At 36.2% G+C, this 24,238-nt stretch overlaps 1 protein-coding gene across 1 annotated transcript in view; it reads left to right on the top strand.

Moving 5' to 3' along the window:
- The window catches only part of PCLO (piccolo presynaptic cytomatrix protein), a gene marked incomplete at both ends in the record, with an annotated part of 199,010 nt that overhangs the window by 84,183 nt on the left and 90,589 nt on the right, over positions 1-24,238 (top strand). The gene's annotated exons all lie outside the window — the stretch shown is intronic.

The following is a 24,238-nucleotide window of genomic DNA, read 5'->3' as shown; positions in this document are numbered from 1 at the left end:
TTAAGAGACTGTAGTGAGTGCTACTTGCTCTTTAGCTAGCTAAAATGAGAAACATTGATAAGTGCATCACATCGAAAAGAGACTTCCCAGTCTCCATGAAGCTAGGGAAGAGCCAGAATCACAGAATCACAGAATAGTTGAGGTTGGAAGGGACCTCTGAAGATCATCTACTCCAACTCCCCTGCCAAGCAGAATCATCCAAAGCACGTTGTGCAGGATGGCATACAGGCAGGTTTTGAATATCTCCAGAGGAGACTGCACAACCACTCTGGGCAACCTGTCCCAGTGCTCAGGCACCCTCACAGTAAAGAAGTGCCCTCTCATGTTCAGCTGGAACTTCCTGTGCTTCAGTTTGTGCCCATTGCCTCTCATCCTGTCACTCGGCACAACTTAAAAGAGTCTGGTTCCATCCTCTTGACACCCTCCCTTCAGATATTTATATACATTTATGAGATCTCCCCCAAGTCTTATCTTTTCCAGGCTAAACAGTCTAAATTCTTTCACCCTGTCTTAATACAATGGGTGCTCCAGTACTCTAATCATTTTAGTAGACCTCCTCTGGACTTGCTCCAGTAGTTCTATGTCCCTCTCGTACTGCGGAGCCCAGAACTGGAAACAATACTCCAGGTCTGGTCTCACCAGGGGTCTCTTTTTGTCCCTCTGATAATTACACTCCTGGCAGAAAGTAGATAGCATGCTGAAGTTGGAAGATGATGAGAAGAAATTAAAAGGAACACAAGAAGGGAAGGAAAAATTCTCAGAAAACTTTGAATTGTCTTAAATGAACAGAAACAGTCCTCCTGTCCTACACTCCCACTTTTGACTGCTTTAATTTATAACTGCACTGGAGGAAACAGAGAATTAACTTTTAGTTAGTGATGTATTGTGTTGTCCATGCTTATTCTCTGAGGTTAGAAGAGACGAGAGCTTGCTCTCTGCTTTTCATTTGCCCTACAGGCTCAGATTTATTTGTCCAAGCAGTGACTGACTTTATCAAAGAAGGTGTGCACCAAGTAATGGGCAATGCCATAGGTAGGTTGAAAGCTTATCCCTAAAGCTTTTAAGAAAGGTCTTAGTCTAAACAAATCCCACAGAATCACAGAATCACAGAATCATAGAATCGCAGAATTTCTAGGTTGGAAGAGACCTCAAGATCATCGAGTCCAACCTCTGACCTAATGCTAACAGTCCCCACTAAACCATATCCCTAAGCTCTACATCTAAACGTCTTTTAAAGACTTCCAGGGATGGTGACTCCACCACTTCCCTGGGCAGCCTGTTCCAATGTCTAACAACCCTTTCGGTAAAGAAGTTCTTCCTAACATCCAACCTAAAACTCCCCTGGCGCAACTTTAGCCCATTCCCCCTCGTCCTGTCACCAGGCACGTGGGAGAATAGACCAACCCCCACCTCACTACAGCCTCCTTTAAGGTATCTGTAAAGAGCGATAAGGTCGCCCCTGAACCTCCTCTTCTCCAGGCTGAACAAGCCCAGCTCCCTCAGCCGCTCCTCGTAGGACTTCTTCTCCAGGCCCCTCACCAGCTTCGTCGCCCTTCTCTGGACCCGCTCAAGCACCTCGATGTCCTTCTTGTAGCGAGGGGCCCAAAACTGAACACAGTACTCGAGGTGCGGCCTCACCACAGCCGAGTACAGGGGGACGATCACCTCCCTAGCCCTGCTGGTCACACTGCTTCTTATGCAAGCCAGGATGCTGTTGGCCTTCTTGGCCACCTGAGCACACTGCTGGCTCATATTCAGCCAACTATCCACCATCACTCCAAGGTCCTTCTCTGACTGGCAGCTCTCCAACCATTCCTCTCCCAGCCTGTAGCTCTGCTTGGGGTTATTGCGCCCCAGGTGCAGGACCCGGCACTTGGCCTTGTTGAACTTCATGCAGTTGACCTCAGCCCATCGGTGCAGCCTATCCAGATCCTCCTGCAGAGCCTTCCTACCCTCAAGCAGATCAACACACGCATCTAACTTGGTGTCATCTGCAAACTTACTGAGGGTGCACTCAATGCCCTCGTCCAGATCATCGATAAAGATATTAAAGAGGACCGGCCCCAGCACCGAGCCCTGGGGAACGCCACTACTGACTGGCCTCCAACTGGACTTGGCTCCATTCACCACGACTCTTTGGGCCCGGCTATCCAGCCAGTTTCTAACCCAACGAAGCGTGTGCCAGTCCAAGTAAAGAGCCAGCTACCATCTGATTTATTTGCAAAGTTGTGTTCCTCTTGACGATGTATCTCATTCTGCCTTGTACTTCTTGCAAATAAGTAACAAATAATTAATGTGCAATGTTGTTGTTCTTAGGTGTGGCTGTGGGCATTCAGCTTATAAGAAAATTACTTTATAAATTAATTGTTTATAAAGTCAATGGCAATTTTAAAAGATACTTTGGTAAAAAGGATACCTCAACTAAGTGCATCATTTAGACATTGTTCGAATGAAGCAAGGAAGAACTCCTTTTCCCTCTGGTTTAGGCATTTTATGTGCAGTCTCACTGACAATGCCCTCAATTCTGTTCTTAATAAGGTAGGAAGGCAGGTGTAGTGACAGTTTCATTTGGTCATTTGCTGAGATATAAAACGGAAAACACAGTAAGAGTCATCAGAAAGAAAGAGTAAGAATTGTTTCAGCACCTGTGCAGGGCATACTGCTGTATGGGGGGAGGGGGAGGAAGGAAGCCTTGTAGTATGAATGTTTGACATGGAAATCTATGAGTGCTAGTTTCTAATCCTGATCACTGTCCACAGGATTTACTGAATCTTTTTGAGACAGTAGAAACACACTTAGCAAAATAATATTTTTCCATGCCTCCCAATATAAGTCATCTAGTTTATGGAGTTTTAGTTTAATTTTACAGTATCAGACTGATACAACTGGAATTTTGCAAGAAAACATATTGTATACCTAGAATAGGTTAGATCTTAGGAAGAACTTCTTTACCGAAAGGGTTGTTAGACATTGGAACAGGCTGCCCAGGGAAGTGGTGGAGTCACCATCCCTGGAGGTCTTTAAAAGATGTTTAGATGTTGAACTTAGCGATATGGTTTAGTGGGGACTGTTAGCATTAGGTCAGAGGTTGGACTCGATGATCTTGAGGTCTCTTCCAACCTAGAAATTCTGCGATTCTGTGATTCTGTAATATTGTTTTAATAAGCTAAAGCAGATGAGTTTGTAAAGTCTCTAACCAGATCTACAATTGCTCTATATTTAACTTCCCTGCAGTAAAAATCAATGCTGAATATAGCTATTAGATAATAACTCGCATCAAGGAAGTAATTGAATGACTAATTCTTGTATAGACTGAACTTTCATGTTCTAAAATCAATCTAAAATCTACAGCAAAATATAAAAAAAAAATATAGAAAACTTACTGGGCAGTCATAACACAGTGGAAACAACAGTGGGCAGCCTTATCATATTACAACAAAAATGTTTAAAAAATATTAGAAAATAGTAAAAAAGGATTTCTGGACTTCATTTAAACCTTGGTGCAAGTACCTGATAACAAACCGTTTCCAATTTTGAAGTTTCTTGTTCCGATCATGTTTGTTGCAAAAAGATGTCCGAATACTTTTTTTTCCCAGAAAAATAGTAAACTCTGCAATTTTCCTATGCAGACTGTAAAATATTTCATTCCGAACTCACTGAAATCTGTACTATTGGTTTATTACAAACTAGTGGTTTGTAATGGGAATATGCATTAGATCTGAAATTAATAATAATAATAATAATAATAATAATAAAATAGGAAGCTACATTTATAAATACAGCAGCAAGCATAATTCTATTAAGATATCTGGGCTTTATGCTGCAGTCGAAAATTTCATAAATTATATTGTAGATCCATTAATATGTTCCAGGTATCTTTTCAGAATGTTTTTGTCAGGTACTTAAATCTCATCATTTTTGGAAAAATGCAATTAGTCTCTGCATTTTGGTTGTTGTGGGGCTACAGTAATAACACTAACAGTGTGATTACAAAATATAGAGCTTCAGAATTACATCCAACTCAATAAGAAAGTAATAATCTTGTGGTAATAGCCAATTGCTTTTGATATTGGAGATTGGATTTCACACACGATACATGGTAGAACGAGTATTTTTAGGCCAGCAAGTCCTGACATTTTCTTTCCTTAGGTCTAAGAGCAGAAACAAACTAGAATATAAAAGGTAAAAAATCTTGAGACAAAGAGATTTCAGACTAACGATCTTGGTGTTTGCCGTATGTGGGCAACAACTAATTTCACTGGGTCTAAGCTCTGCTTAGGTCTCCAAGAGAACACGGTGTATGTGGACTGTTTCACATTGTATTTGAAACATGCAGATTTTAAGAATATTTCCTAGTCATAACATACAAATCAAGATGATTTGGCTCCTTTTATGGAAAAGGAAATTTCAGTGCCTGCCAAGGGAATAGGAAACCTTGATTCTGGGCCTTTCTCAGCTCAGCTGATATTCAGCTGCTTAGATACTCTGCTTCTAATGAGAGCTGTGCTTGAAATGGAGCTGCTTAGTATTAAATTCTATTTAAAATGGGCAACTGGATCCATTTTATTTTCTACTGGATCTTGCTTTCCATTTTGCAGATGGTCTGTTTTCCATCCCATTAACCCTATTATTTAGCATGATAGTTAAGGAACTTTCTGGTAAAGTTCTACTCCTTTGCCTTGATTTTTGTTCCATTGAAAATGATTTTTAAAACCTTAATTTATAACCTTCAATTATAGTTTTCAATTAAAATTAGTCCCCTCTTTGTTTATGCATATTTTTTTTAATTTTACTGTGTTATCAAATCCCCTCTGGTCAGTTCAACCCAAGATATAAAATTTTAATAGAGCCTCAGCTGTAAATTTCCCAGGGAAGGAGCACCCTCTTTAAATTCATTGTGATGTATGCATATGATCAAGTGATTCAATAACAGAAAATGGGAAAAGAAAGATGAAATCTGGATCATGCTAGAGGTTATTATGAAGGCTTTAGAAATAGCGTAATCTGTAGAATTCCCTTTTGGTCTTAATAAAATACACATATAAATAAATTAAAACAAATAATAAAAACAAAATAGTAAAATGGTGACATGTTCTTTATTGAGTGTCAGCTTGCTGATAACCCCTATGTTCCATTCCTGTGAGAAAGCTTCCTGTTGCACTCGGTATTTAAGGTGCAGATACAAAAGAAAATGTGGCAGTCAGGTTCTTGGCAAATATCATGAAAGTCTTTGAATCCCCATTTAAAAATCCTAGTGCAGAATTTAACATCCATTATTGATTATTTATAACAATATTAATTTCAAGTCTAGCCATTTTTGAATACATTTCTCCATGTAAGGATAGCTTATGTATTTTTAAAGTCTGAAAGCTAATGTGGTCTTCATTAAAAGTATGAATATACAAAAGATTCTAAGGCATTCTAATAATGTTGCTTAAGCCCAAATTCTTGCATATTTCCTAGTAAATCCATGCAAATTTTCCTGCAGTTTATTTCATTGCTTTCACTCATCATGACAGATAAAACATGTACATAAAATTATGTGCTGGGGAAAAACATGAACAAGTTACATGTCTACTTTCCAAATGAAATGTCATAACATTTCATGTTATTTCATATATCAAGATTGTTCACTATTCTCTCCTTTGTACAACATTAACATAACAAATGGCAATGAGAGATGTAGCACACATACCCCCCCCCACCTTACACTTTTTACAGTGACAATACTGAGTTCTCAGGTGAGATAAGATAAATCAAAAGAAATAGTCTGAAAACAATTCTGTGTATGGGAGGGGATTCATAGAACTAATTCTGGGGATACTTTACAGGGTAACTAGGTGGAAGTCTATTATCTATAGATTTAAATTTGATATTGGGTAAATATTGAAGATATTTCACACTTTAATATATATTTGTAATTTTTAATTAAATTTTAAGTAGCTTAACCGTTTAATAAAGCTTTATTAAAACTTTATTGTAGAGAAAAAATAATGAATTTTGAGGACATCCAGAATTAACTACTGTGACATTGACTTCTCTCATTCAGTATTGCCACATGACATGCAATTAAAACAAGAACTGTGATATTCCAGTCTTCGCTCTTTGGCATTTCTATTTGGTGATTTCCCTCTTCAACATCTCAAGTCAATACCATTCATAAGTTGTTAACTGTCATTTTCCTAGGAATTGATATCACAATGTGGCAAGGACAAGTCAGAGGTGCTGAACAGTTTCTCCCCTAACTGACATGCACAGGAGCTCAGTGTGTTACTTCTTGCTTGTTGATCTTGTACTTTTTTTTTTTTTCTAGCACTGTCGCACATGTCCCTGTTATTCCCTAAAACACCAAGTTACAAAACAGTAAATTTCTTTAAAATTATTTCCAGTGAAACTGTAAATCATTCCAGACAATTGTAGGACTGTGATGCTCATTTCAGCAGAACTTTCTGTTAATGAAATCTCTGAGAAGGGTGTAGATTTTCTCAAAGGGGGAGTGAGGAGATGACTCTCTCCCACATAATGAACTAAAAGCATGATATCTGACCATAACTTAAAGTTTGGTTTAGCATAAAGTGATATATGCGGTGTGGAGGCAAATTGGTATCGCTAGGCATGAGAAGTTTGAGTAATACAATCTGACCTGGAAAAGATGTGAAAAAAAGTGGCTGATTCCTAATATTAAGGAAATACAGAGAAAATTTTTTGTATTTTTGATGATAAAGATCGCTAATAATGCACAAAAATACTGAATCTGCAGTTCTATGTGTACTTGAATAATCCCACTGAAATATATAAATTATTTGATTTAATAATACTGTTCTTTGATCTAAAGTGGGTTTTATCCAACTACCTATCTAATTTTATGTCCATACCTGTAAGTTACAGCTGTAAGGGGCACTTTTCCATTGCTGCCAATCCAGAAGGATATGCTAATAGCTGAGAAGTATGAAGTGTTAAAAAGTTAATACAGCCTTAAAGATGATGAAGGTAGCTTTTCCGAAGAGACAGAGCTGTAGAATCTTGTAGCAGTAGTGCTTGTACCATAGATGTTCCTTAGTCTTTGAAGTGTAAAAGATCTTCTGTTTTGTTGTTCTCATAAATCTATTCCTAAAAGGCCAGCAGGAATAAAGTGGAGATCCAGACATAGATATCTACAGAAAGAAACTGGCAATTACAGTCAAAGAGAAGGTGTCTGGATTCTTCTTACATGTTTACTTGTGTCACTTTACTGCTCCAAACTCATGAAGAACTGTGTTTGGACCAAGCTTCAATGATATATACACAGACAAACAGAACTGGTCTTAGTACTAGCCCTGTTGCTCTATAAGGATTAGTTATTCCAGAAGCACCATGGGGTCTAAGGTCACCCCTCCTTCTGAGCACTTCTCACCAGGGCCAGGAGAAGACTCCTAACAACTGCTGTTTTGTGTCATGGCACCACTGTGCCGAATTGTGGTGCTTTGGCCCAGGTTTACAAGCTTATCTGCTGCTCATATGAGACAGGCCAGAATACAAACACATAGTAAATTGGGATGGTCCCATGTTGGACTGCAGGTCATCTACATAATGGCAGGCACAAGTCACTGAAGAATAGGCAGGGCTACAGAGGATGTTAAGGGATGATATGGTTAGTGCCAAAGCAAAGGATTTCTAGGTATGTGTGGAAAGCAATGTGGTGAAAAGCAATCTTCTACATTCTTCTGTTCCTCATTAGAATCTATTTGCACAGGAAAGGTAGACAAGTACCATTTATCTGCCCAAATGCAATGACAGAGCCATTTAGTGGTTCTGACCAGTCATCTAAATGAATAGAAGGCTTGATTATTGCTTCATTACTACATCATGTGCTGTACAGAACCCCATTGAATTAACCTTTGAGATGACACAGTGACAGGAAATGAGTCATTCAAAGCAATGTTCATCAGTGTGTGAGCACTGAGCTTGCTAATTTACTTGTCATTTTGTGGGTGAAGTGGAATCAATCCATATTATTCATACATTTGCTGCTCATATACACAGTTCGGAGACTGCTAAATGGAAATAAGCATTGACTTCCATCTAAACAAAACAAAGTTTTGTATTATGTTTACTGATTATATTTTCCAAATGGATCTGAAGAGATCAGAAAGAATTGAGATGTTCTGAGATGTGTATGAAAGCAAATGTGAAAGGAAACAAAATTCTTGAAAGGACTTTCATGACTGGTGCTAATGGAGAAGCAGAAAGTTTTAATTTTAGACAATGCTAAAGTAAGAAAAGAGGATTTTTCATCTTCTTAATCACAGATCACTGTACTGTTCCTTGATGTATTGAGCTAATTCAGTGATAGTAATAGCTCTGCAATTCAAGTACTGGAAGCTGACTGATTAATTGAAAAGTAGGGGCTCTCTTCTGATTGAGTAGTTGTAAAGATCATGAGAAAAAAAAAAAAAAAAAAGAGAGAAAATAAATAACAACAACAACAACAACTTCTCAATGTTTGGGAAAGAGCAAAACTCCAAAGAACGAACTAGAAATACCTTCAAGTGCAATGGTGACCTTTGTTGAATGCGATGCAAACAGGATAGTAGATTTGATAAAAACAGCTTTACACATAGGAGCTAAAGCACACCCTTCCCTGTCTGGATAGTGATACATGCCGACAAGCAGCAGTGTCGTTTCAGAGGTCCTCCCTCTGAATCAAGACTCTGAGAGAGCACCTGACAGCTACTAGCAGATAAACACATACATATGGAAAAATTTGGCGCCACCTAATGGCGCCACCCAGCCTCCCGAATTTCAAACGTATGAAACTCCACAGGAACGCTTTTGCAAGGAATTTATAAAGGCCTATTTATCCCCACAGGTATGAAATATTTTCTGTATTTATTAGTTTTACATTTATGAACATCTCTTTGTTTTCAGCAGCAGTACCACACATGAAGTTAAATTGCTCAGGGATCTGATGTGTTTGCAGGTCAAATTTATCTAGTTCTTTTGTCAAATTGAGACAGATTATTCTAGAGTACTCCTCAAACAAGTTTACTGCTGAAGCTCCTTAAACATAGATATATCTCTTAGTATAAATCGAGACTGTGTAGACAAAGCATTGTTTTAGCCAGTGGGGTTTATATCAGCATGTTTACACTTACAAAGTACCTTAAAGGAGTTGGACTATACCACCACAAAGACTGATATAGTGAACAATACTGCAAACTACTGTTTTTCCTGCAAAAGATGTTAGTTTGGAAACCTGTATTTCTGAAAGAAAAACAGGTATTAATGCAGACATCAAAAAAACGTAGTATCTGGTTGTGATCAGACTAACCATCTAGCATGTCTCAGAAACAGTAGATTAAACACATGTATCTGTGTATATTGATATATATGTATATATGCATGTGTGGGTATGAATGTTTGTATGCACACACAGACACATATATAGTCATACATATGATTTTATATATGACTATGATGTAGAATATGACACAGGAACACCTTATGTGAGTGTGCAACATCTTCTGCTTATTAATCCATGGGGTTTTTTCTTGCATACTCATGTCTAGTCTGGCCTTAGACTTCAAGCATAAGGGTACTCCACAAATCATATGTTGTGCAATTCTGTGTCTCCTTCTGTTTGTTTGAGCCTGACTTTCTGGTAAGCATAATCCCCAGCTAGACTGTGACATTAGGAATCGAATTACAATTTGGACATCAAGCCCAGTTCTCAACTGCCACTGAACTCAGTGGAAGAACAAATAAAATTATGCTCAGTTTGGTTAAATTCAATTTGTAAAAGCACATGCTTTGAGGAGGTGCATATGTGAATGAAATAAGTTTCCATCTGCAGTTTGCATTTATAGTTTTTCTGGACACATTATGAGTTCAGTTCTTTTCATGTGCTGGTGAAGACATAAGTATAGAGTAGCTATAGTAGTAGACTTAGGAGTGGTCCTTCAGGTCTCTAGGCAATTGGCAAAGAAGAAATACACTTGGTATTTCTATTACCTTTGAGCTATTGGGAACTGGGAAAAGTGATTTTTTAAAATACTATTTTCTTTTAAAAATGTTATATATATTCAAGACAATATTTATTACCATCTGTTAAAAAAAGAAAAAAAAAAAAAGGATGAAGGAAAAGGAAAAAAAAGGATCATTAATTTTAGAGAAAATAATTATGAGCTTTGGTGAAGATGAAGCCTTTGAAATACTGATAAGTTGATAGACAGTTTAGCAATTTCTTGAATTCTTTTTACCCAAGGAGAATTGCTCAAACTCTTTCATCTTTAAAATATGTGGTATCACTTGCACTTTACTGTTTTATTATCTTCAGAATGTTGGTTGGATTTCTAGGTTCAGCTGGCATTTTTTTACTGCATGCTTATATTTACCTTATTTACATCTATTGTTACATAACTGATTCATAATGTTTCACAGTTAAAATTGTTCAGTTTGGGGGAGAGGTTGTTTTTGCCTAATTTTTCTTTAGAAGAAAGTAAACATGTCATTATTATTCATCTAAATACAATATCTATTTTTCTTCCTTTTGCTGGGAAAGGATATTTAATGGTTTGATATAAAGAGACACACGGTTATTTTGCTTTGTTGCATTGTTTGAAAGCAATAAATTTAATATCTCAGTTCTGGGAAAAATATTTTAACCTGTACAATAACTTTGATGAAATGAAAGCAGTCTTAAAGGAGTAAGTAGTGAAATAATCAAGCTCATTTGTCCTTGTTCATCTACACTACACATTTGAGCTTGACCCTACAGAGCTGAAGCGTCAATTTAACACATTTGTCAGTTTAAAAATTACACACAGTATCTCACTTGGGACATGCTTTTCAAGAACAGGCCATTGAAATACCCAGCAAAGCTAAAGGGAGAGTTGACTTGAGTTCCAAAAGATCATTATAACATTAAAACAACAACAACAATTTATTATAATATAAAAGCTTCAGTAAAACCAATAGTGCCCATTTTTAAAATCTTATTCTCAGTGCTGAGAATTCAATAAGAGTTTGGCATCTATACATAGATTTGATGCATAATTAAGACACACAAGTATGGAGAAAAAAGGGCCCGGAGGTTGCTGTGTAGTTGCTAGGTTAAGACTGCCAGAGCATCAAAAGAGACAGGCCGGTTACTGCTGTTGCTTCAGCACAGGATGGTACCTGTATAGGCAGTGTTTTTTGCTACACAGTGGTGGAAACAGCAGGACAGGCACTTGCTCACTGCTCTCTCAGCACCATCCAGGCTGCAAGCTTATCCTTCCATCTCCTTTCCTGACCTTACCCAACCACAGATTCATCACTCAACTCCTCATCCTTTGGCACAAGAAGCTTCAATATACTTTGTTAGTTTAGGAGAAAAGCTCTGAAGTGCCTTCAGAAGACTTGAAAATGAGTACTTAAACTACCAGCACTGTTTTGCCACTTACTGGTTGTCAACCACAAGCAGAACCTCCTGATGTCTGTTCTTATCCTCCAGGTAACAGCAGCTTCTCCCCTGCTTTCTCCAGAAGGCTGTGAATTATATTCCTATAATATTATTTCATAATACCTCTAGGCCTAAAGATACTATATGTTACCATACTCTTGTTTTGTTTGTTTTCCTGATGTGTATACACTCGATTAATTCAGTGTGTTAATGATGATCACAAGAAACACATAAACATGCAGGGAACGGCTGACAAGAGAACATTTGTTTTGGTGTAGATAATGAGAAGAAATAAAAGCTGCTAGTAGCCAGCATGAATGCCAAAGCTAGTATGAAGTTGCCCTTAACTTTATGGATTTAAAATAAAGAAATAAATACCCCCAAATTGCTAAAGCCAGCAAGCAATGAATGCATAATTGATTGGTCTGACTACTTTCTCTTTAGTTGCCCTCTAGCTTGTCACAGGTGGGACAATGAATGTCCACCTGTATAAGATGTGGTTACAGGGCTCTGTCTGAGACAGAACGAGGGCAGAGTAAGGGCTTTGCCCAGTTCTCTCAAGTTTGCTCTCTCATGGATTAGTACCACATTCAATCAAGTCTCAACTTCCCTTCTAGTCCCTACTGCCTGAGAAGATCCAGCAGGTCATCATGTAATCTGTTGCTGTGCTGCTGCTTGCAGGTGCCTACCTCAGGCATCCACAGCCATAGTCTGTTGGCGTCCCTGGCACTAGTCTCCATCCACCTCCTGGACCTCCAGGGCCTTCCATACTTCCCAGATCTCTCCTCCATCCAGGATCTTCACTTTCTTCTTTCCAGGCACCCTTCTTCTTACCAAAGATGCTTACTTTTTTTGAGAGCACTTATTTTCAGCACCCTCTCTTCTTTCTAAATCCACTAGCCCCTGGTTTTCTCAATCAAAATAGCCAAAGTGCAGGACCACATAGTGTGATCAGTCTACTAAGCCAATTCTCATGTTAACTAGAGGACTCAGGAAGGGTCACTTTTCTTTTTTCCAGGTGTTCTCAGTATTTCAAACCAGGCCATATTGGTTGCAGTTAGCAAGTAGCAAGCTCCAGCTTGAGTTCAAAAGTTCAGTGTCATTCACACACCCCTCCCCCTACCCCACATGCACCCAATTATCAGCTTCCTGTCAGCAATCAAAATTAAAGCTTTTTTTCTTTTCTTCCCCATGATAATATGATAATACTTTTTCTAGTTCTATTAGAAACAGGAAAAAAAAAAGGAAGAAAAAAAAAAGAATATGAACAACAACATATTTATCATACAAGTTCCTTCTAAGAAATTTCAGCTGTATGGGATTTGCTATTGAAATTATTTTTGCAAAGTTTCCATGGAGAAGAAACTCATATACATGTCAAAAATGTACACCAGATCTTTCCTGGGAATAATGTAAATCCAACATTTGAATGAGACTTTGTCAGCAGTAGAGAAACCTACCAGTATGAATAGTCAAATAGAAAAATACTAGTGTTTCTTTTATTATTTTACTCCTTTTCTGGAGGAGATTCTCTCCTACCCCTGTCCTGCAGAGAACTAATTACTTCATCTTCACATGTTACTTTTTAAATTTTTGCCTAAATACCGTTTCTCATACCAAGTTCTTCTAATATCAGTCTTTGACTTGAGTTCCAAAAGATCATTATAACATTAAAACAACAACAACAATTTATTATAATATAAAAGCTTCAGTAAAACCAATAGTGCCCATTTTTTAAATCTTATGTGAGTACCCACATAAGTTGATTGAGTATATAGTTGCCAGATAACCACATCGCATCTTGAATGTGCAGTGTAGCTTAAGTAATTGTGAACTGAAATATCTTGAATAGATCTCTACAGGGAATGGCATAACCATTGGCCTAATCGTGTAACCTTTCTTCACCAGGCTATTTCTTCCTTCGTGCATGAATTTTACTTTTATTACAATGGACCTATTTGTGAGAATAATGCTGCTTTATCAATAAAGTACTGCAGATCAAATTCATGCAGAGAGATTTTGAAAAAAATAATAACTTCATGTGACAGGTACAAGTATATTGGAAATGTTTAAATAGCAGAGGATTTCTAAGGTGGAGCATTAGTTATTTTTTATTTATTTTTCTTAAAGGGAAATTTCACTTGTGTGTCATGGACCATTCTTGTTAATAGGATTAGACTGTGAGATGTATGGCAGTTATTACTGAGGCTTAATTCCCTTTCTCTGATTGTGTTGCGGATTTCCAAGTTCCAATGTACTTTTAAATATGACAGTTCACAAATTTCCATCCAAATTTGACTAACTAAACAGAATAGTTCAGTTGCTATAAAGACCATCAAGTTGTGCTGCCTGATCTGTCTGACTGGATTAACAAAGTCATGGATAGAAACTTGACAGATTTTTCTAATTCATAGTCCTTATTTCAGGATGTGCCAACACAATGAGTACAGCTTGAGCTCCCAGGATAGGGTGTTTTGGGAACTGGAAACACTGATTTGGACAGCCTTAACATGACACTAGGGAGCCTACTATCTCTGTGAATCCAAGTGATATTAGACTACCATTAATATCACTCAATAAATGTTCTGAAAAATGGAGTTTATACTTGATTTTATCACCGAAGGAACTTGAAAGAACAAGTTCTTCAACTGCAATTTTTCAACTCTACTGTTAAAAATATGATTTGTTGCTAAATCCTAAATTTTAGCATCTCTTATTTGTCTAGAAGATATGTAACCTAGATCTCTTAAAGTTGAAAAATCTTAAATTCACTAAAATCCTTTGTGAATGAGGGATATATAGAGTTATGAATCTTTAAGAATTAATACCCATCCCTTAGCACTTCACAAGTACTATCTCCCATAACTCTTAATATTAGCTAGATTCTTGATGCAGGAACACTACTAATAGTGTCTGACAATTTTCAAAGCTAGTGTACAATGCCATTGTCTTTCCACCACTACTTTCTATCACAGAACGAAACTGAAGCACAAAGAGGCTTGTTATCTTGCCCTTCTTCATCTGAATGGTTACAGTGGAAGCAAAACTACAACCCAGTCTCCAAGGCCACCCTCTTCATCCCTATATCTACCAGGTTGTTCTTATTGTTGATAAGGTATAGCTGCTAGTTTGCTAAATTGAAAATAAATAAACAAACAAATAAATAAATAAAGGCCATTTTTGTTTCTAGGATAGATTACTGATTTTAAAAGACAAAGAGGGGAACTAATGTATAGTTATTTTATGATGTCTGAAAAATAAATAATCTAATCTTGGTATGATGTTCTCCTTTTCAAACCACAACTGAAAGAAGAGTACCCTGAGGGATGTGATTCATCTCATTCTAAATAGGTGTCAGTTGAGATGAACCATCCTGAAAGAAGCCTGTTTTTCTTCATTCATTAGTTACTCAAAATTCCTAGACAGCTAACAAGATGCTTAGTTTTAAACAGCTCAAAATTGTCTTGTTGACTAAAGGCCCAAAGCAAGGTAAAACCAAAAGGGTGATTTTTTTTTCATTGTGCATGACAGTTCTTTACTGCAGAGATGTATACTTTATGCTCTTTCTTTATTGTTTTAAATGTGCTCAAAATGTTATGAAAAAAATAATAATACTCTTATGTATTTTCATCTTTGGTTCAGATTACAAATCTGTTCCACATACTGTGGTCCTACAGTTAAGGATGTGCTACTGTATGTCAGGAATTTGTACAAATATCAAAATAACCTCTACAAAAAGATTAGCAAATGTTGGTTTAAAACAAATCATTCCAATGGTTAGAATTCTACACTTCTGACAAAAGAGAATTTTCAGAAGGGAAAATATTTTTCTGCCTCATAAGAAAGCAAGAATTTCTTAATCTCTATGAAGAGATTACTATTCCCTGTAGCAAAACCAATACCTGTTGTTGAGAAGACAGATTTAAGATCTGTCTTATACCCTTGAACTTCTGAAATACTAAATTATTGCTATGGCTAATAAAAATGTCCATGAAATGGTAGAAAATATGAAAAACAAAAAGAAGCCTCCTTTTTAAATGAGAAATAAAGGTAGGAAGCTACATTACTACCATATCTTGGCATGGCTTTGATCTTCCACCTCTACCTGCATAAAAATTAAACTTGACTTTCTAATATTTTTTTGCTGTAAAAATAGGAGATACATTTTCTTTAGTTTCAAAGTAAATATTATGTTGAAACAAAAAATAGAATTTAAATATCCTTTTGAAATTAAAAAAAAAAAAAAGAAAAAAAAGAAAAAAAATAACTTTTTTTTTTTTCTGGATAAAAAGTTGCACATATTTTAAATGAGTTTTTAAATAGTTTCAGTAATTATGCCTAACTGAAAACTCAATATGTGACAGAAAAAAATAGCTTGAATTATAAGATGATCAAAGGGCTGGAGCATCTCTACTACAAAGACAGACTAAAGGAGTTGTGGCTGTTCAGCCTGGAGAAGAGAAGGCTCTGGGGAGACCTTACAGTGGCCTGCCAGTGCCTAAAGGGGGCCTAGAGGTAAGCTGGGGAGGAACTCTTTGTCAGGGGATGCAGTGATGGGACAAGGAGTAATGACTTTACACTGAAAGAGAATAGGTTTAGATTAGATAAAAGGAGGGAACTCTTTACTCTGAAGGTGGTGAGGCAATAACACAGGTTGTCCAGAGAAGCTGTGGATGCCCCATCCCTTAAGGTGTTCAAGGCCAGGTTGGATGGGGTGTTGTACAACCTGGTCTGGTAGGAGGTGTCCCTGCCCATAGCAGGGGGATTGGAACTAAATACTCTTTTGGTTGGTCCTTTCCAACCCTAATCATTCTATGATTTTATGATCATGGAATTAATTTACCTACTAGCAGTATAAGGAGTATAATTTCCCTAATAATAATAACATGTATTCAATAGCAAAATAGATATGGGGAGGAGAGAACTGCATGCCTCTGGCCAGAAGTTTTTACTCAGTTTTCATAGTTTTCAGGTTAGATGACTCTGACAAATGAGGTAATAGTGAGTAAATTCTACTTTACTTTATATTTGAATAATCACATAGTGTCAAAACTATAAAATTACCCTTAGGGATGATTACCATAGGGGATGATTATTTGACATAGTGACTCCTATTAGAGCACATCAAGTAAAGATCTCACTCTATCCTTTATGACAGAGGGGTATTTTAAGGTCTTTAGTCATTCTCATTAAGAAGGCTTAACTTTTTACTTAAACTGTGGTGTTTTCTTACTGTGAGTAGCAGAAATCGTTCCGTTCGTTTTTATACATGACTTTACAAGTCATTGTCATCCAATGCATAACAATGGCCTTTGCTCATTCCTAGCGTTCTTTGAATGTTCAAACGATAGCAATGATTCCAATATTTTCTGGATTAGACTCTAATTCCTTCATGGTAACATCGCTGCAGACCAGATAGGGCTGAATCAAGCAAAGATAGACCCCTCAGGTCAGTGCATATCTGTATGAGAAGAGCCTTTGGCTTCAGTAAGCCCCAACAGAGGTAGAAAGTTGGAGTTCTTCATTTGGGAGTAAACTTTTTTTTTCTTTTTTTTCTTTTTTTTTTCCTGAAACATAGAGTGATAATAGTTACAATTCACCACAGCATTTTATTTAGCATGGTATAACCAATCATCTGTCTGTAACTCTAATCTAATCTATGAATTCTGAAGGTAAAGCAGTGGTGAAATCTTTATCATAAGCAGTGACTCTAACCTTCTTTTAACTTGTCAAGATCTTCAATTCAGGTCATACACGTACATCCGCATCATCACTTTTTCCCTAGCACAGTTCAAACTGAAGGGTGGCCTACAATACCATGTGCTAATTACATATATTTCGAAATCTGAAAGCTGACTATGACTTAGAGAAAAGTTGAGAACAATGTTGATAGCCTCAGCTGTACTCATTTGTGGTGTATTGCATGGCTGCCTGTAGATGCTAAGTACACCCCAGATGCATGGTTGATTTACTCTGGCTGTATTTTTATGACTGTTATTTGACTGTAGCAGAATAACAACTGTGAGGCATAGGCAGAACCATTTCTATCATCTTCATCTGATGAACATGTCAATTTTGTAATATTTGCAAGTGTTGTCTATATAATAATTATTGTAGTAATGGAAAATATTCAGCCTTTATATGAATGATGAATGGATGAGGAAGTTAAGGTGTCGTCAAAAAAATAATGAGTTTCGGTGTGATTCATGCCTAGCAGTACAAAGAAATACATTAACACATTGACTTTTATCAACCTATTTTTAACCGTTACAAAGGTTTAGAAATTAAAGGAAAATAACTGAAGAAAACAGACCATGAAGTAATTTAGTGTTGAATGTCAGACTGCAGTTGATACTGTTTCTCCTTGTTCTCAGTGCACACTTAACTTTCATAGCAGTTTCTGGAATTTCAAAGTAATATTTCTGAATTTCTGTGAAATGGATAGACGTTAACATTTACATTTTACTGACAGAAACATCTAGCCTAGAGAGCCCAGTTTTCTTTTCCACTGTGGACATTAGACAGAGAAGTGAAAAAAATAAAACAAAACAAATTGACTTATTTATTTTTCATAAAAATAAACCAGGCAAACTATGAAGAAGCAGAGAATAAACCCCAACAATCTGCATATATAGCTATAACATAATCAAGACCAGAAGATCTATTCTAATATTGTAATGTCTAACTTAAGTTGCAGTAGGAGAGCAATTCTGAGACTTATAAAAAATATACTTCTATACATGTATTGTCTGATTTTTTTTGAAGTAATTACTAACTCTTAGTGACAGCACTACTGACTGAGGCATCTTGGGTATACTGAATAGAAGGCACTGCAATGTAGTATTGTAGAAAATATGACTAAGATTAACTTTATAATAGTGTTCATTGTGATACAGTTTGAAATAAAATTCAAGAGATGTTCACTGGCTCAGTTTAGTAATTCTCTATTTGAAGCAACTATGTTGGGACTCATATTCAGTGAAGTAAGATATTTGATGATTTTCACATTTTTTTTTTCACACAATTTAAAATCTAATCACGCAGTCAGCTCATGTCTAAAAAGCAAATCTGAAGAGGACAGTAAATGTGTAAATAAATAACCTTATTTATTGTAAATAAATGTGGTTAAATAAATATTGTAAATATTTATTTTATTTACAAAATAATATTGTAAATAAATGTGTAAATAAATTTATTGTAAGTAAATGTGGAAAATAAATAACCGAAAATGCATGGAAACTGGGATATATATGTGTCTTTCAGTTGACAGTCAGAAACTATAATAACAAGACCTATTCTGTTTGCATATTTTATGATTTTGTTGTGCTTTTTTAGGATAGGAATGTTATGTATACAATGATATTCAGTTAAACAACACAGCTTTATCACCCAGGCAGTGGACTGAAGGATGCGTTTATTGAGAGCGCCCAAACAGAGTACAAGCTCTTCAAATATATATATCCTTGCAAATCTTCAAGAAGTAAGACATATTTCTGCCCTTGATCACTATGAAGGAAACAGATAAAAAAGAAATTTTACAAGAATGTTGGAATATATGTAGGAACAGATGCTATGCTCTTTCCAAATCCAGGCCAACCCATGAAGACATTTTTCTTTCTTTTTCTTTGTTTCTTTTTAATTATTATGATCCAACCACCCTAAACATCTTGGATACTTTAGTCTCTTAGTTTGCTCTGACTTACCTTTTTTTCAGTAATGCTTTCATACCATATAGTCAGCTTTTCTCTCAAGGCTGCAGGATAAATAACAAAAACCTCTCCAGACAGCTCTGTCTGAACTCACGGGATATAAATAATTGATAACTGCATAGTTCTGTGGAGTAAATGAAAATAACTATTCAAGAGTGCTTATCATCTTAATGCAAAGCCAAGGAACTCACCAGTTACGGAGAAGGAAGATAGTAGTACCTCTTCTGTCTTAGATGAGATATTTTGAAGCAACCATGTAAGATATTTTCATCTTTGCCGTATTGTTTCTGTGGGTAAATCAATCATGTATGTTCTGAAGTCTAACAACTTCACTGAAATTCACTTCAGAGAAAAAGTAGTCATTTACCTGGTATTATAGTGGAGCTTATGTTTCTGCTGAAAAATATTCTGAATATGAAAACACAATATTCTAAATAGTGTAAGGTTAATGGCTCTGAATCTTTCCTATTACAGGCATTTGAGGGAAGCTGTCATTTCTACACACATTCTAAAGTCTTCATCACTCCTAGTGTAGTCACAGGAAACTTTGGTCCAAAGCTGTTCTACAGCCAGTACCTATTAACCTGTTTTGTTTGTTTGTTTGTTTTAATTATTTTTTACTAACAACAACAACAAAAAAAAAGGCATTTGAGTCAATGCTTTGCATCAGTGCAAACCAGCAGTAATGTTAATGGAGTTCATAGAACTAGTGGTCATATTACAATTGTCCATTTTGTCAGCTCTCAGATATTGCTTACTGTTTTGTTTTAAATAGGATGACAGATGATTAGTTTAATTAATTCTTGCTTAATGAGAGAAGACCCTATCCAAAGAAACTATTATAAAATGCCTGTGCAAAAAGTAAGAGAACAACGAAAAATTGTTTTTGTTTAAGTTTCTCCTAAATTCTGTGGTCCATGATACAGGACTTAATTATATCTAACTTCTAACACTGAATGTAAACCAACAAATTAAAAGAAGCTATGAGATCTAGACACACACAGAGTTTAATAATGGAAATAATTTCTGATTATTTAATATTGCAAACTTTTTCATTGTCACTTAATATTTCCTGGCTTTATGAAAAAAAAAAAAAAAAAAAAAAAAGCTGTTCCAAAAACAAAAACACTCAGAGTACATCAGTTAATTCATGGGGCTGCATTCTGAACTCTTTCTGATCCAGAATAATATCCCTGGAATTGGTTATTTCTCCTTTCTTTGATACATAAAGCTACAGTTTTTATGGGTAAAGCATAGTCCATAAGGCAAAATTTAACTATTTTACATAGAATCACAGCTGAGGCTGGAAGGCATCTCTGGAGATCTTATAGTTCAAGCACCCTGCTCCAAGCATGGTCAGCAAAAGCAAATTGCTCAGGGCTGTGTCCCATTGGGTTTTGAATACCTCCAGATTCCGCAGCCTCTTAGGACAATATGCAAATTTGCAATGCTTTGTATTTCAAACTTATGAAAGCATTAAAAAGTACATCTCACAAACCTATGAAAATTAAAAAGTGCATAATTTTATACAAGCAACTGAACATTAGTGGTGAGCTGCATTTTGCACAATTCAGCTGAGCAGCTGTAAACATTGCACAAGACTGAGCAGAGAGCAAAGCCAACATAGTCCTTGCTGTTATGTAAGATTTTTTTCTAACATCTGTTCCACATATGATGTTTACAAATCTAATTAGCCAGCAATTACAGGGCTTAGCTCTTTAGCATAGACAATAAAAATTATCAGCAGAAGATTCCTATTTTGAAGCATATGGCCAGGCCAGGAAAGTATCAATACTGCAGCTCCTCATAGATGGATATAGGTTTACTCAGGCTCTTGTGAACTTATTTCATAAACTAAAGAGCTCTTGTTTTTTTTTTTTTTTTTCCCCATGTTATTAAAACTTTCTACACAGGGTTTTTTTCTTTTCCCTGAAATATCATAGATCTGTCTAGGATCAGCAAAGCATGCTGAATGCTCCACAAGGACTGCAGGTAATTATTTCAAGTACCTTCATTCCCAGGCTGATCGAACCTACTTCTGAATAGTCCCTGACTCCCCACTATTACAGATTTTAAGTTTCACCAATACTTAACTTCCATTTCACAAGCTGTCAAATAACTAGTCAAACTGCCAGAAAAAAAAAAAAAAAAAAAAAGAAATAATTTCTGCAGAGTTTTCATTTTTTATTGTTATCAGTGAACAAATAATTGGCCTATTTTAGGTGGTACAAAAAATAAAAAGCTAAGACTTAGTTGTTAAAAAGAGTCTGGCAATCCTGAACAGTTTAAGCATTAAATTATTAAAAAGTATAGTATTATACTGTAGGACTCCTGCTTCCTGTGAGGATTTTGATGAAATGCAGGTCCCTTCCTTGCTTCCACAGCACAAGCACTGGCCCTCTTCCAGGAGCAAACTTTTAGCTTAACCACTGAGAGCAGCAACCAGAACAAGTGCAGGAGAAGTTGAAGTACTGTACTTATAAATAAAGACAGAATGGCTATACTGTTCCAGAGCAAATGTGCATTTAGATTTTGATCATGTTCCAACTATGGCCAGTAGAAGATTCATATGGAAGAATATATGAATATGATAGGCAAAGATAGGATGTGTTTGCCACTTTTGATACAGTATGACTGTAGTATGTTTTTGAAGGGAAAGGCTTTTATTAATCCAGCAAAATTTGGATATCTTCATGACAGTCATGCATGTATGAGTTTCCCTCTCTGGAATAATTATTTTATAATCAGTGGAAAATAGTATATTTATTTTGATTCCAAGTTCTAAATCTCACCACAAAGTAGATTTCAAAAACATTGAGCAAATAGTATTTCAGCACATGTAGTAGAGTAGGGTGGAGATCCTGATGTATAAAGCTGATTTGCAGAATGTTGGGGCTGATATTATTAAAAGTAAGTTGTAGCTCACTAGCTCACTCTCATTACATGTAGCTGTTCCAATTATTACAAATAATAATAATAATAATGAAAGAATAAAGATGGAAGAAGATGTGGATTCAATTATCAGGGTAATTACTAGCTCTTCCTCAGTCAGTAGAGTTGCCATAGAGCAATGTATGATTTCTCATCTTCCTGGTTTTGTTTGTTTTTGTTTGTTTGCTTGTTTGTTTTTGTCTGCTAAGCACAGGTGATTTGAAGCATACAGTGTTTTGGCAATGTGTATGTGTCATGACTAGTAAAGACTATTTACAGAATGTGACTGTTTTTTAGGTGAAAAACATCACCACTCACTCTTTGTGACTCCTTAGTACCTTTTTTCTCTATCTGTTATTAGACTAACATTACCCCTCATGGTTTTCTTTGTAGCACTTTTTTTTTTTTTCCCTGCAAGAGAATTTATGATTTAGCAGTAGCTCCTTAAGAAAGAATTCATCTTGTCAAAAAACGTTTTTCTTAGGCTCAAGGGCTATTAGTCAGAACAATTAAATCATGTGTAAATAGCTTTGATTTTAAACATTTGTAAATCCACAAGGCAGCCAGTAAAAGTGATTTACCCCTATACTGACAGTGTTAAATGGATCTCTGCATGAGCTGAGGCTATTGAGATTCAATTTCGTTTCAGTTTGCTTCTTTGTTCAGATGTGCTTGGTCTTACTGACCAAGTGAGTTACTGTGGTGCACTCTGTAGTGCAACTCTCACTGATGGAAATGAGAGTAGATTTCCTCATCCCAGCACTGTAGCAGTGCTCTGCTGGACTCTTCCTGCTGGTCTTTTAAATTAAAACAACCCACTGATGATAGCCTTATGGATACTTAGCAGGGTACTTTTTCTTCAGAAGCCATGCAGGCAGGATGTGGTAAAACTAGGATGGTGTCTGTCTGCATTTTGTCAGCAAAGCTCTTCTTTTAGAGAAGGATGTTATTCACTTTTTCAAACATCTAAAACTTTTCAGATTTATTTTTGTTCATTGCCACTAATACATGGAAGTGGTGGATTGCTTTGTCTTATTTAAGAGGTTCTTACTATTGTACTCAACTTCTGATGCCACAGTGGCTTTGTGAGGGCACACACTGACAAGAAAATAACTTCAGTTCCTTTTTTTTTTTTCTAGAAGCCTTCTAAAGACAGTGCATGCTGTTATGTTTGTGTGGCGGAAAACTGGGGAACTGCATTTATTCATAATTACTGCTGCTTTATTCCAGAGGAACTGAGCTTAAAACCAGATCTGCTGTAACAAGCAAGAGCAAAATCATGCTTCTGAATAATGACTGGTGAATAAAAGGGGCTAAATTTTAGAGAAAGACAAATCTATTTCGGCAGTCAGCAGCTGGCTTTACTGCCTTCTGAGCATCACTTTTTAGTCATTCTTCACAGTTTGTATTTATGTAAACTGACTGCTGTGAACAAGTTGCTAAATTTTTACTGAGAAAAGTTATGAGCAAATCTGATATTTCAAATCCTAAATAATGGAATCCTACAGAAAATGCTATAATATGAAGTTACAGTCTTTATTTCTCATTTTCTTTCATTGTCAAATAATTTAATTTGTTTTATTCCCTAAACAATTCTCATTACATTTTCTTTAACAACAAGTTTTCTTATACGTTTGTTTCCACATTTCACTTCATTATTTTTCCCTTTTGTTATATGCAACAGCACAGGATTTTGAAATAAAAATATAACCCAGCTGAAGACTTGATTTTATCTGTGTAAGTGGTAGCAAGCTAAGTGTTTGTGGTTTTCCTTGCTGTGTGGATGATGTGGTTTTCAGATGTTTTGTAATACATTCTTTTTAGTGGAATATTAAGAATTTAATGTCTTTTCCCATTGAGCAATTTTTTACGTCTAGAGCCTGAAAGTTGGATTTTGACATTCTTATGTGCTAATAAGAGGTTAACTCCTGTGGAGCCACTGTTTTGACTAACTATCCAAAACACAAATGCAGCTCTTGAAACCTGAATTGTAACCCCCAGTTATGAATCTGCACTTTGTTTTTTTGTAAGCATTTTACTGTAACCAAAAGATTTCTCATCAAAATATACCTCATGAGGGACTGATTCTTCAAATAGTGGGTTTTATAACATGTGCTTCCTCCATACCTGGCACGGCCCTGGGATGGTCCTGGAACACAACAGATTAGATCAGTAT

This window comes from Netta rufina (genome assembly GCF_964035555.1).
Source record: "Netta rufina genome assembly, chromosome: 1".
NCBI lineage: Eukaryota > Metazoa > Chordata > Aves > Anseriformes > Anatidae > Netta > Netta rufina.
The sequence above is the reverse complement of the archived record's forward strand: the minus strand, read 5'-3'. Positions and strand labels throughout refer to the sequence as shown.